A 13,028-nucleotide genomic window follows, 5' to 3' on the forward strand; every position below is an offset into this window, starting at 1 on the left:
GGGCGACGTGTATGAACCTTTATATTCCCCATGATAAAGAAGTTACAAGAAAAGTTAGTACGATAGGTCCTAGGAATTTCTTTTCCAAGACAAGTGGAATAACGATTATTTTATTAATTTTGACAAAATTCGTTTTTTTTTTTTTTTTTTTTTTTTTTTTTTTTACAACCTGGACGAAATTTTTCCTCTGAGCATATACAGTTGCGTGATATTTAAGTATTCATTTTTTGCAACTAAAGCGCAAACGTTGAATAGAGCAAGTCAAGACACACAATAGCACAAGAAATATAACAGAGATACATGAATAACCTGCATTTGTTTGCACTTATGATAATACTTGATGAAGAGCAATCTAATTTGGAAACGCCTAACTTGGTTAAATGAAAAATTTTTCGTCTTCATAGTCTGCTCAATTGGATTCCAGTTTAGTACTGAAAGTGTTAAAAATGCCAGTTATTCAAAAATTTATGGACTTATACACTAATTTATGGACTAATTTATGGAAAACTTTAACGTCAAATGATAGTTTTACAGAACAATAAACAGAAATAAATCTACCATGTTGAACTTTAACCTTATGGTGGATGTACTTAAACAAAATAAACATACATAATTGGTATTTAAATCGATGTGTACACTGAGAAAAAAAAAGTGTGGTCAAAACTACTAAAATGAGGTAAAATTTACCGTCTATGGCAACATCAAAAAATTAGGTAATTTTTATCAAAGTACTTTGGTAATTATTTTGATACAACTAAAAATGAAATATGGTTTGATAATATGTGATAAAATTTGGTAAATGTTGATAATTTTATGATGATATTTTAGAGCAAGGTAAAAAAAACCATTCATTCGGTTAAGTTTAATTTTCAATTTTGTATTTTTTTACTAAATGTGTGGAAATAAGAATTATATTACAAATTTGAAAACAAAAATTTTCGGTGAACTGTTACCATATAAACGGAAAAATTGTCAAATGAATGATTTAAATACCGCATACGGTGGTTTTATTAACCAAGATTATGTTTTTTTAAACCAGAATTATTACCATATAGTACAATACTTTTACCAGTTTTTTTCTTCATGTATGATTGCTGCCCTAATAATGACCCCAATTTTCTTGTCACACATTTTTTCTATTTACTTTTTCTCTTAAATCTTTCATATGTAAAGCACTTGAGTATCAATAAATATTTCGAAAGTTTTTCCGACATAACAGGTCGACAACTTCAAAATTTTCAGTTTGTGATTAATGTTCATGTTGAGAGGAAATTATAAATTGCCTTTTATGTAAAGGTTGTTTTCAAACTCTATCGCGTAAAAAATGCAGCTTAAATTCTTTTTTCTTCCAAACATAGGAAAATTCGTTTTTTTTTCTGTTGCATCTATTTTTATGAAACATTAAAATGTTTACTTAGAAACTTAAAAACTAGAGTTTTTCGTCCCTTAGCAATATTCGCGACATTTATGATTAATTAAAGGAAAATAATTACAAGGATATATTTCATAATTAATTATGCTCACTTAGTCCATATTGTTTTTCACCTAAGTGAGAAAGTTTGAGGAACATGATGCTCTCTTATTCCTTGTTCCACGTATTTCGAATTTTGTAATTTTTTTCAATAAAATATTTAAACTAAAATTTATATCCATCATGTAATAAATTTAAGCAATTCCTACATATGTCATTTTATTTTAGTATATTATTCTGAAAAAATATTTTTGTAAATAATTAAGGCATGTGACTAATTAAAGCAACTAATTTTTGTACGCATGGTTTATATATTTCATCTTTCGATATAAAGTGTCATAATTTGTATCGAATGAACATATCATTGATAACTCAGATTTATTAAGAACAAAATTTTTTAAATTCTCTAGAAATTTAATTCATATACAGAATGTAATCCATTAGGGACTTTTTTGACAATAAAATATTGTTGCTGTTATGAGTAAGAAATACTCATGAATTTTTTCCTCATAAGGAATGATGTATACAAAAATTTAAAAAAAATATCAGCTACCCTACAATAACAAACAATAACTAAAGCATGAAATTGGATATCAACAAAAGAAAATACGCAAAAACTGGACAAAATGCTCTAGAAATTGAAATAAAACACATAAATATAACATTAATTAAATTCGATAAAAAGTGGAAAAAGACTCACACATATTTCAATATGTATTCAATATAATTATTTTTCAATCACCATACTTTGGTGAATGACATAAAAACCATTTATTCGGTTAAATTTACCCCTTAGTTTTGTACTTTTTTACTAAATGTGTGGAAATAAGTACAATACTACAATTTTGAGAACCAAAACTTTTGGTTAACAGTCACCATATAAACAAAAAAATTGTCCAATGAATGGTTTAAATACCGTATACTTTACTTTTATTAACCAAAATTATGTCCTTATTGGAAAAATTTCCCGGTATAAAAAAATTATTACGGCTAATAAAGCATCGGTTCTGGTATGATACTGGATCCAGTATTTTACCGGATCTAATATCATACCGGAACCGGTGTTTTATAGGCCGATATCAAATTTGTTCCGGTATGATACCAGACCCAGTATTATATCGGAACCGGTGTTTCATCATCCAGTATCATATTGACTCTGGTGCGACATCCGATCTGTTTATCATATCAGCAACAGTGTTTCAGAGACCGGTATCATATTGGCTCTAGTATGATACAAAATCTGATATCATACCGTAACTGGTGTTCACAAGTCAGCAGAATACTGGCCCTGGTATAATACCTAAGCTGTTTCATTATTTGGTACAATACTACAGTCAGCATATACTGGTACTAGTGTAGCACACCCAGAACGGTGTTTTAAAAACCGGATTACTTTTAACACAAGTATAGTGTGGTACTGCAGTATAATTTAGAACCGTTAGTGAATAGCTCTATATAAAAAAATAAAACATCGATGACAGTTGAGTAAATAAGTAAAGTCACCTGCTTTATACTGAGAAATAAAACACAATTCATACTTTATCAAAAACTAGTTTGCATTATGATTTTAAAAAATCGAAATAACTATTTTTTCTTTAAACTTCTTTATAGCTAGTTAAATTTTTTTAACTATAATTAAAATATTATTAGCAACTAGTGCGCTGCGCTCCCTGCTCGCTAACACTCGCTAACACTCCCTGCTCGCAATCTCATATGGTTTGCTTTGCAACCAAGCTCGTTTCGCTCGCTACTAACTTAGGTACATTGCAAATGCACAAAATTCTAAGAACTCTAAACAATCATTCAAATCCATATAGCAACTTTAAAAAAAAATTACATATTTTTAGTAAATAGTAAGTCATTGAAATAAATTTGAATTCAAATAAATGACATGTATTCGTTAAACCTATTAGGAATGTGCTATAGTATGAAATCTTAAAGCATAGCAGCACGACTGAGATTCATTTTTCAATGAATAACTAAAAACAATAATAAAACAAATAAATTCGTGATATAAATCACAAATCGTCAAATAAATTCGTAATATATAAATTCGTGAAAAAAAAGCGCTTTCGACAAAATACTAAAACAGAGATCTATTGACAGAGATTACTCATATCTGCCTAGCTTAATAGTATGAGATTGCCGCAGCTGATGCTCTCTGGTTATTTCAGTTTCCGTTTTTAAAAGCGCTATATGTTGAACCACCTCAGTAGATTTGGCATGTGACATTTTTAGCGGCAATCATTGGTCGATTCGCTGTGTAAGAGAAATAGTATTGTAAACAAAACAAATCAAACGTTGCCACCGGTGGAAAACAAATACAGCCGAAATTTGGGAGCCAGGTAAGAGAATTATATACATTAGATAATTGTCAATAATATTTGAGTCTACAATACTACACAAAAATATTTTGCGGCTACATTAGAAAAGGGCAAATGCATTTTTCAGATTTTAAGAAAATGGAATAGATATTAGAAGTATTATATTAATGTTGAATGAAGATCTGACTAAAATAAACAAGTCGAAATCTCAATTTATAATTTTTTCCGCATGTTTCTAGACTGCGAAATAAAGTTTGTTAAATAAGCCTTAGAGACATCTGATAAATGCAAATTCACATGCACAATAAAGAGGCAATGTGAAGTAACTATAATTACATCTAATCATAAAATTATGATTTCATTTAATAAAATTATGATTTCATTTCATTCAAATTAACTTTGTTTTGTATTTAAACAATTGATAAAAAAAATGCAACGCAAATAACACACATACCAAAGAATGTTTAAAATTCCTCCAAAATAATGTTTGAAATTATTCTAATTTGAAACTGTTTATTTACTTTGGAATCCGGTTTTGTAAAGCATAAAAGTTTTATCCCTTAAGGGACTAAAGGAAAACACTAGTTACTTATTTCAAATAAATAAATAAATAAGTAATAAAAATAAAATTACGCAGTTTTGTTATATCTCGGCCAATGCTAATTAATAGTGACTTGCCAAGCTACTATTAATTAAAATATAAAACATTTTAATTTTGGATATATTTGATATTTAGGTAAACTTTAATCATCAAAATATAATAGTTGGTAGAGTAGTAATAATTGTTACAGAAAACTTAAGTGACTCTAATTCTTAACTAATACAAATAAAAGTTCTGAATTATTCCACTCCGCCATTCTATTTACAGTTTTCTTACCATTCTATTACTTAAAGCACAATTTGTTACACTCGCATTTTCTATTTGAAGCACTGAATTATTACGATAATTTACATATAACGTAAATCTGGAAATTTAATCAGGAAAAAAAATTATCGCCTGCAAAAATCGAATCTCAAGAGCGAATTATTCAAATAGTGACTCTAGCGTGTAATGCATGAAATAGGCCTAATTTTCCAGTGGTGTTTCTTATTACAATTGGTGCAAACTCAGCAAGATATCATTAATAAATATACAGAATAAAAACACACAACAACACAATATTTAAGCCTTTAAACATTGAATATGACATAATTTAAGCGTCGTCTTCAATAAGATATTATATGTCATTACATTTATCATTAAATTTCTTATTTATATTTAAATTTCTATAAATTTCTATATACTATGGTAGCCTAAAAAATACTCATCTTTTCATAATCAAATGAGGTCAATAATTTTGACATATTTTAGTAATTCCTATTATGTAAAAAAACTGAAAAGCACTTTTAGTATACTTGTGTGTGAATTCAAAAATATATCTTTCAAATTCTTGATTGTTTCATATAGTTTAAATATTGATTTGATGCATTTTTATTTTTCATAAGAGCAACAGTCGCTTTCAGGCCTCAGTTGCATCCACCACTCAATTTGCATTAATTAATTTTCAAGTCACTTCGATGTCATCCAACCATCTAGTTGGTGGTTTTCTAGTTGCTCAGAATCCCTCGAATATTTTTTTTCTAATGTAAACCTCTTAGTAGATTATCTTTCAAGCTTCTCCGAGCAAGAGCCAGCCACAATATCTTTATTTAGAGCCCTAATGTAAACAAAATTTGAATAAACAGAATGTGTGGATTAAACAAAAATATCAAGATATAACATTTTAAACATTGTATGCTTTATTTTTTAAAAAAAGTAAGGAAACACTTCTTTTGTACAAATATATTTTCTTTCAACAAAGTATGGTTTAAGAATTTTTGTAGTAAACATGACATTGCTCATTTAGTCTAATAACCATAAATTTTGGTAGCTTAATTTACGCTGAATTTTAGGTTACAGTGTTGATTTAAGTGAGTTACTATCATTTTTCGTATGATTACGATTAGTTATACCATTGCATGAGTAGATTTTTCAGCTCATATAACTTGATTAAAGATGGTAAAGCATTATGCTCATTGTTTTTAATAATAATACTTTTTATATCGATAGGGTACTACTTTTACATTTACTCTAATTTTTAATTAACTTTCGTGCATTTTAAAAACTTAAAAACTAGTTGTTAAAGATGTAAATAAATTAGACAAAGACCCAGAATGCACAAAGAAAATTTTTCATGCAGTTCTAATTCCTTGAAATTCTTATAAAAATTAAAATATGTACATATTTTAATAAGATTACGACTACTCTGAAAAATGTTCAGTCATACATTTTAAAAAAATCCATTGCATAGTGTACACATACGGAAAACACATACAGGAAAATAAACTCCATATTTAACTTAATTATTATGACCTTAAAGCATAATACCACAGAAATTTGATAAATTTTTAATAAGATTAAATTAAACATTACTTTCGTTCAAAATAAATATAACATATATTGCAATAAAAATTTAAAAAATATAAATTCGCAGGACGAGATTTAAATTTATACTATAAGGTTGAAGAAAATTAAATTGACATGGTATTACAATTCAATTTGATCTAAAATTTCAAACTAGGTATGATATTAGTAAGAAATTGAAACAAAGTATGATGCAATTTTCCTCTTCAGACATAATGGTGCGTGACTACGAGCCATCATAGCTCTATCACGAATAGTTTTGTCCAACTAAATAAAGCTTTGAGAAAAAGGATGAAACGAAACTTAAATCTTGTCATAAAAGAACTAAACTATCAAGAAAACTGTATTCTATAAATATTCTTACAAATCTATTAACTAAGGATAATTCAACTTTGGGAGATTTAAACTTGAATAGAAAATAAAGAAAAATTCAATTTCAATTTAAAGTAACTCAGAAGCTAGATTGTATTTTCTTATTAGAATACTTCTAAAACGCTTCTGTAAAAATCTTGTATCCATTGGTTTTTCTGTCGTAACAAAATTTTGAAACAGCAACGGTAGTGACGACAGTAGTAACTAATAATAAATCGTTTAAAGATATAATCTCTGAATAAATAATACTTCATGTTAATCAAAACAATTGAATATCATATTTATTATATCTGAAACTAAACAAAATAATGTAACCGAAACAAAAAATTTGACTTTGCTCTCACTTCAGCTGAAGCAATCTCTTTAACGTATCAAAACAGCAATAACGATGTCACAAAAAAAGAGGGAAGAAAACCGTTTGAATCTTTTATTAATGATGAAAGAGCATCCGATAAAGGAGTTTCAAAGCTCCCCCAAAGAAACCTTAAGTGTATTCAAGAGTTGCATTTTTCTAGAAAAGTGCGGGAAGGAAGAAGAGAGAAAAACAATTACCTTCTATCTGCAGGGGGACGAAAAACGAACTGTCCTAAAAATAGAACAATATGACGAAAGCAGCTTTTTTAAACAATGAACATAAGAAGATAATTGACCTTTTTATTTCAATCATACTTAGCTCGTGGGAAAAATCTTACAAAAAATAATTAAAGTAACATTACTGATAGTTTATACTACAAATTACTTATATTACTTCAGTATTCCTTAAAAAAAATATTAAACTATCAAATAAAACGTCAATATAATTTGAAGTATTTATATTGGATCATAATTATTTATTATTAGATTTTAATTTGTTGTTGTTCGAGAAGTTATTTTTAAGTGAAATTATCGCTCTGGAGATTTCAGTTGTTGTCAAAATTAATTATCAAACTACCCTTGTCAGAAATCCACGAAAGCGTTTATTCCATACTGGAAAATTCCCTGGAAAAAAATGACCCGTCATATCTGAAAGAATATTCTTTTTTTACAGCAATAATTAAGTATCTTTCGTAACTAAAAGCAGTTACAAAATAAAAGATAAAAATTGTATATCAGACCCCTTATAAACAAAAAGAAAAAGAACAAAAATTGTTTTTGAGAAGAAACTGAATTCTTTGCATATTTGCGTACATTACATGCACATTTGCATACATTTTTAAAATTTACAATGTACATGAATCAGGAGAGACAAGGCATGGGTTTGAGACGAAATACTGACGATGCTGAAGTCCATCGAAACCAAAGATACAATGCAGACAATATATCCGACTACGTCGTAATTTTGACTTGATGGAAATTTGACCAATCACCTTGTCTAGCTGGTGTAATTCTAATGAATTGGAAATACACCGTCTCACAGTATGAATTGGCAAATAAGCATAGCACTTCATAAGATTGGCTGAGTCAGGAATGGGAGTAACAATTCTGAAATCCATCTAAATTAAACTCTCGACACAAAATATACGAAAATATGACATGATTTCAGCAAAAAAGGGATTTCAATTTGTCAGTATCTTGCATCAAATTATCGCAGCTGTCTAAATCTTGGAGGAAGAACCCGTATCGGAAAACGCTCAAGGCTCACTGAGATTTTCTTAGTTGCATCTTGTGCAAAATACCGATATCGATGAAATCCTGATAGTGCTAAAATCCATCTTAACCAAAGTTACAATGCAGCCAAAATATCCGACTACCCAAGCAGCATGGAGAAATGGGGCCCATGTTGGTCCGTATGGTATCCATATTCGTTCGTGCGGATTTTTATGGGCCCCATCTCCTTATCACAAGCTCAAATTCTACCCATATTATCAAAATGATGCAGTTCTGCATTCAACTTAAAATTATTATTGATTTTTTTTGGTAAATAAACAAGTATTGAGCATATTAAAACAAAATAAACTTCAAATTCTAATTAAAAATTATGCTTCTTTCTAAACATATGAAACTCCACATGGATCTAAATGGGTAATTCATGCAGATCTACCTGGTTTGACCATTAACGCCCATCTATTGGTCTTGTAGATGGGTAGTCCATATTGAATTATATGGGTTGCCCATTTCAACTCGTATGGGTATTTTTCTGTCGGAAACCCATATAGATTTATAAGGTTAGCCCGTTCATTCATATCTTTAGATTATTCACTGAATAAGCCTATATAGGCTTATATGGGTTGCCCATTTGAGTCAATACTGATATTTTTTATCGGTAACCCGTAAGGATTTATGTGGGTAATTCACTTGAGCCCATATGGAGACTATTTATAAGGGCAGTTTATAAAGATTAACGTAGGACACCCATTTGGCGATATCATAAAATTATTTAATTAGGAAGCCTATAAAATTTTTTATGATTAAGCCATTTGATCCAATCTTGAGGTTAATTATATGAGATTATAGATTTATTCTGTATAGATTTATATGGGTTTCTTCCTTAACTACATCAGAAGTTCACTATTTTTATGTAGCCTGTATGACATATAGTTGCCTATATGTAGATTATTTATATGAAAGCCGAATTAGATTTCTATGGGTTATCCATTTTAGCCAATATGGAGTATAAATCCATATTATACATTTTATATGGTGTATAAATCCATATCCATATGGTGTATAAATCCATATTATACATTTTATACTGGATGCACAGATAAAAATATATTGGTATCTCATTTAAGCCCATCTGCAAATTATTTATATCGGAGACTTATATAGATTTATAAGGGTCACCTGTTTGAGCCCATGGGATACTATTACATCGAAATCCTATATAGTTTTAATACAGATATCCCATGTGTGCCCATTTAGAGATTATGTATATGTGAAGCCTATATTTATTTAGTCTCCCATTTGACCAAATCTTGAGTTTATTTGTATGGGAAGCCTATAGAGATTAATATTGCTAGCCAATTTAAATCTATATATAGAGATGATTTATGTAGGAGGCCAATACAGATTTAATTGAGTTGCTCATTTGAGTTTATATTGATATTTTCCTAACGAAAACTTATATTAATTTTTATGGGTTGCCCATTTGAGCCCATTTAAATCATATGGGTAGCAGATTTTCTTACGAGGGTCAAAATGACCCCTATTGGCTGTTATAGGTATTTCTATGATTATTTATCTCAATAATCAATATAAACGCATGAAATTTTGATATAGTATAGAGACAATTAGCATGAAATTTTGATATAGTATAGTGATATAGAAACAATTTAGGAAAAATGAGCTTCGGAGCTCACGCGGCATAGGTTTCACGATTCGATAGCTAAATTTTATCACATTTACCTAATTCTGTCACATATAACAAACCCAAAACCATATTTAATTTTAACAAAATCATAACCATAGCTCTTCCTAAACATAACTTAAATTTTTAGTGTTATCATAGTGCCAGAAATACGGTAAATTTAACCATGCTCTGGATTTTTCGACCATACTTTTTTTTGTAATGCATTGCTCTATATGTCATTGGTATATAATTTCAATCTAAGGTAGACTTAAATGCTTATACCTTTAAAATTGGTTAAAAATGGCAGCTACGTATACTCCGGGTGATAAATAAATATATTCTACAGATTAGCTATTAACAACTGCGGTAGGGACGGGATAGCCTGGGTTGGTAGGACGCTGGGCTTGGTTTCGTGAGTTCGAATCCCACTGACTGTAAAATCCCTGTGTATTAAATGGTGTCTGGTGCACGTTAAATCTGTTGGGGTCACAAAATCCTGCAAATTGACATATCAATTGGAATGGGAGTACTGAAATGGAGATTGATCGTTCTACAGTTCAGGTCAGAATAATGATTTGAGGATAAATAAATAAAGTAAGAATGGGTCCTTTCTGTGAAACAGGCTGCGATGTGTGTGTGTGGGGGGGGGCTTAATCGTATTATTGGCCGTAGATGGCGCCACGAAAAACAAGAAACGCAGCCCTCAAACTCAGTTGGGTTCCCACAAACAGCTTACTGGTATTGGCAAGTGGCATAAGAAACAACAACTCCGATTATTTCGACGGGACACATTTTTTCCTATTTTCATATTTAAATTTGTTCTCATCTCTACATGGAGTAGGAAGTGTAAATATTTATTAATCATATGTATCACAATTACCATAGGTTTCACTATAAAGATTTTCTAATAAAACATGTTTTAAAACTACATAATCAAGGTGGGTTCATTTTACTGTGACACAAGGTATAAGATGTAATGCCTTTTGTTTCCTACTTTTGAACTTTATGTTATGCCCAAATTTGAATGCTTTTTATTGCATCACAAAAAAGTAATATTCATGTACGACAAAAATAACATTGTTTTCGTCTTTTAATTTACTTCAAATATGCAGTTATCTTAGCGTTTTACTAAATTGAATTCGGGATAGATGCTGCGAGTTAAATTGTCTTTTCTAGAACTTTAAGAAATGCGTTAAGAGAGTTTAGAGACATGTAAGGTAAATTTTCCCAGTGAATATCATCACTATTTAGGAAACCTCTGATCATATGAACATAATTTATTTCCTCGTGTTGTCGTCCATTTAAACGAAATCTGAGCTTGATGACAATGATCAATCCCTTGAGAGGACAATCATAAAATTGAAAAACACCAAACAACTTTATCCACACACTTTTTGCTTTTCGATTTAATTTTACTTTTAGTTATTATCTCTCTTTTAAAAAGTATTTTCTCCAGGAAATTATATTACAGTAACGAGAAACGTTAATTTCTGATAATGTCTTATAGTTAAGTGTTAATTGTTTTGAATGCTTCAATTTTATTGAAAGACGAGTTTTACAAGAATTGTAATAAAAAGAAATCTAACTTACTTGTTGTTGAGTAATTGAAAAATGATTAGTAAGTTTCGTTATTGATTTAAATATATTGAACATAAAATGTTACGTAATAAGGTAATACGATAGGATTGATATGATAGATTTAGATAGATTAGGATTGATAGATCAGAATTGATATGATAGATTTTGATAGATTTTATTTTTAAGTTTTTAACTTGAAAATAAAGTGAAAATCAAAAATTAATATTAACAGAGAATACTAATAAAGAAAGCTAAATAAGTTTCACAGTTAAGAAGTTTTAAATTTCATGGTGATGACTTTCATGGTTTTTTAATTTTATGGTAATGACTACCGAAAGATAGTGATGATTATGTGAGAAAACTGGTTTATCTCATGTCATTTATCTGTCCAATTAATATGCATAGCATCATTTTCATCGAGTTTTATTTGGATGTATGCAAGTTTTAAATACATTGTCATACATGTAGTTCATAAATTTTCCCATTTATTGAACAATAAGGAAACAATATAAAAATGATTATACAACAATTAAAATTAAGCCATTATTTATCTTCTTTATATATTATATTATTCGCGTTTTAAAACTCTCCCAGTCGCGTGCTGCTTATATTTTAAAAGATAACGTTTTCGTTAAGCTCAATTTAGCTTCCTTAAAACACTCTGTGAGAGAGTTATAGCAAAAAATTGAGAGTACTAGTTAATTTACTTAAAAGCTTTTTGAAATACCTAGTTGAGAAGATTGTTAATTAATCTTACAAAAACTAAAAATGGCATATTGTTAGTTCTGCAAACTTTATTATGTAATATTACAAAAATAATTTGTGTTCGGAAATTCATTGATTTCTTTTAAATTAACCAATGAAATATAACTGAATTAATAGCTGTGAAGCATAAACAATTAAGATTATGTTTTAATAAATATCACTTAATATATTGATTTCAAATTTTAAATTTAATTGCTTTCCAACATATTTACAGTTTACATATTTACAGTTTTATTGATACAACTTGTAGGTTACATAGCCATATAAAATCTCATATTCTTTACCTCATTATTCTTGTTAAAATTTCTCTATTGACGACATTTGGGCAATCTCTTTTATAGACGAAATAGACATATTTGACACCAGAAAGAAATTTTATTATTTCAATATAAAGTCCGATGAGAACTGAAAATAAATTGCTGCCTGAATTAGTAGTAATGGAATTATTAGTAATGGTAGAAAATTAGTTCACCAGTACGTCAGAAAAGAAATTTTCAATTTGGGAATTTCGTTTCTGTAACCGAAAACCGTACTTTCTCTGAATAAATGTAAATTTTTTTATATCTGATTAGGAATTCTATCCCTTAAAACAGCTATAGCAGTAATGTGAAAAATGTGGTCTAAATAGTTGGGGCAAGGGGACAGATAAAATCAGAACCCCTTCTTGTTGTTTCCCTGATTGCGTACTTCAATATATTTGGGGAAACTTTTAAGTGACTCGAAAAATATTTTTCACATAATTATAAATTCACTTTTTCGAACGTTTTTTTAAAAATAATTTTTAGTAATTACTTATTATCGTTTAAT

The sequence above is a fragment of the Parasteatoda tepidariorum genome, chromosome 7 (genome assembly GCF_043381705.1).
Source record: "Parasteatoda tepidariorum isolate YZ-2023 chromosome 7, CAS_Ptep_4.0, whole genome shotgun sequence".
Classification (NCBI taxonomy): Eukaryota; Metazoa; Arthropoda; class Arachnida; order Araneae; family Theridiidae; genus Parasteatoda; species Parasteatoda tepidariorum.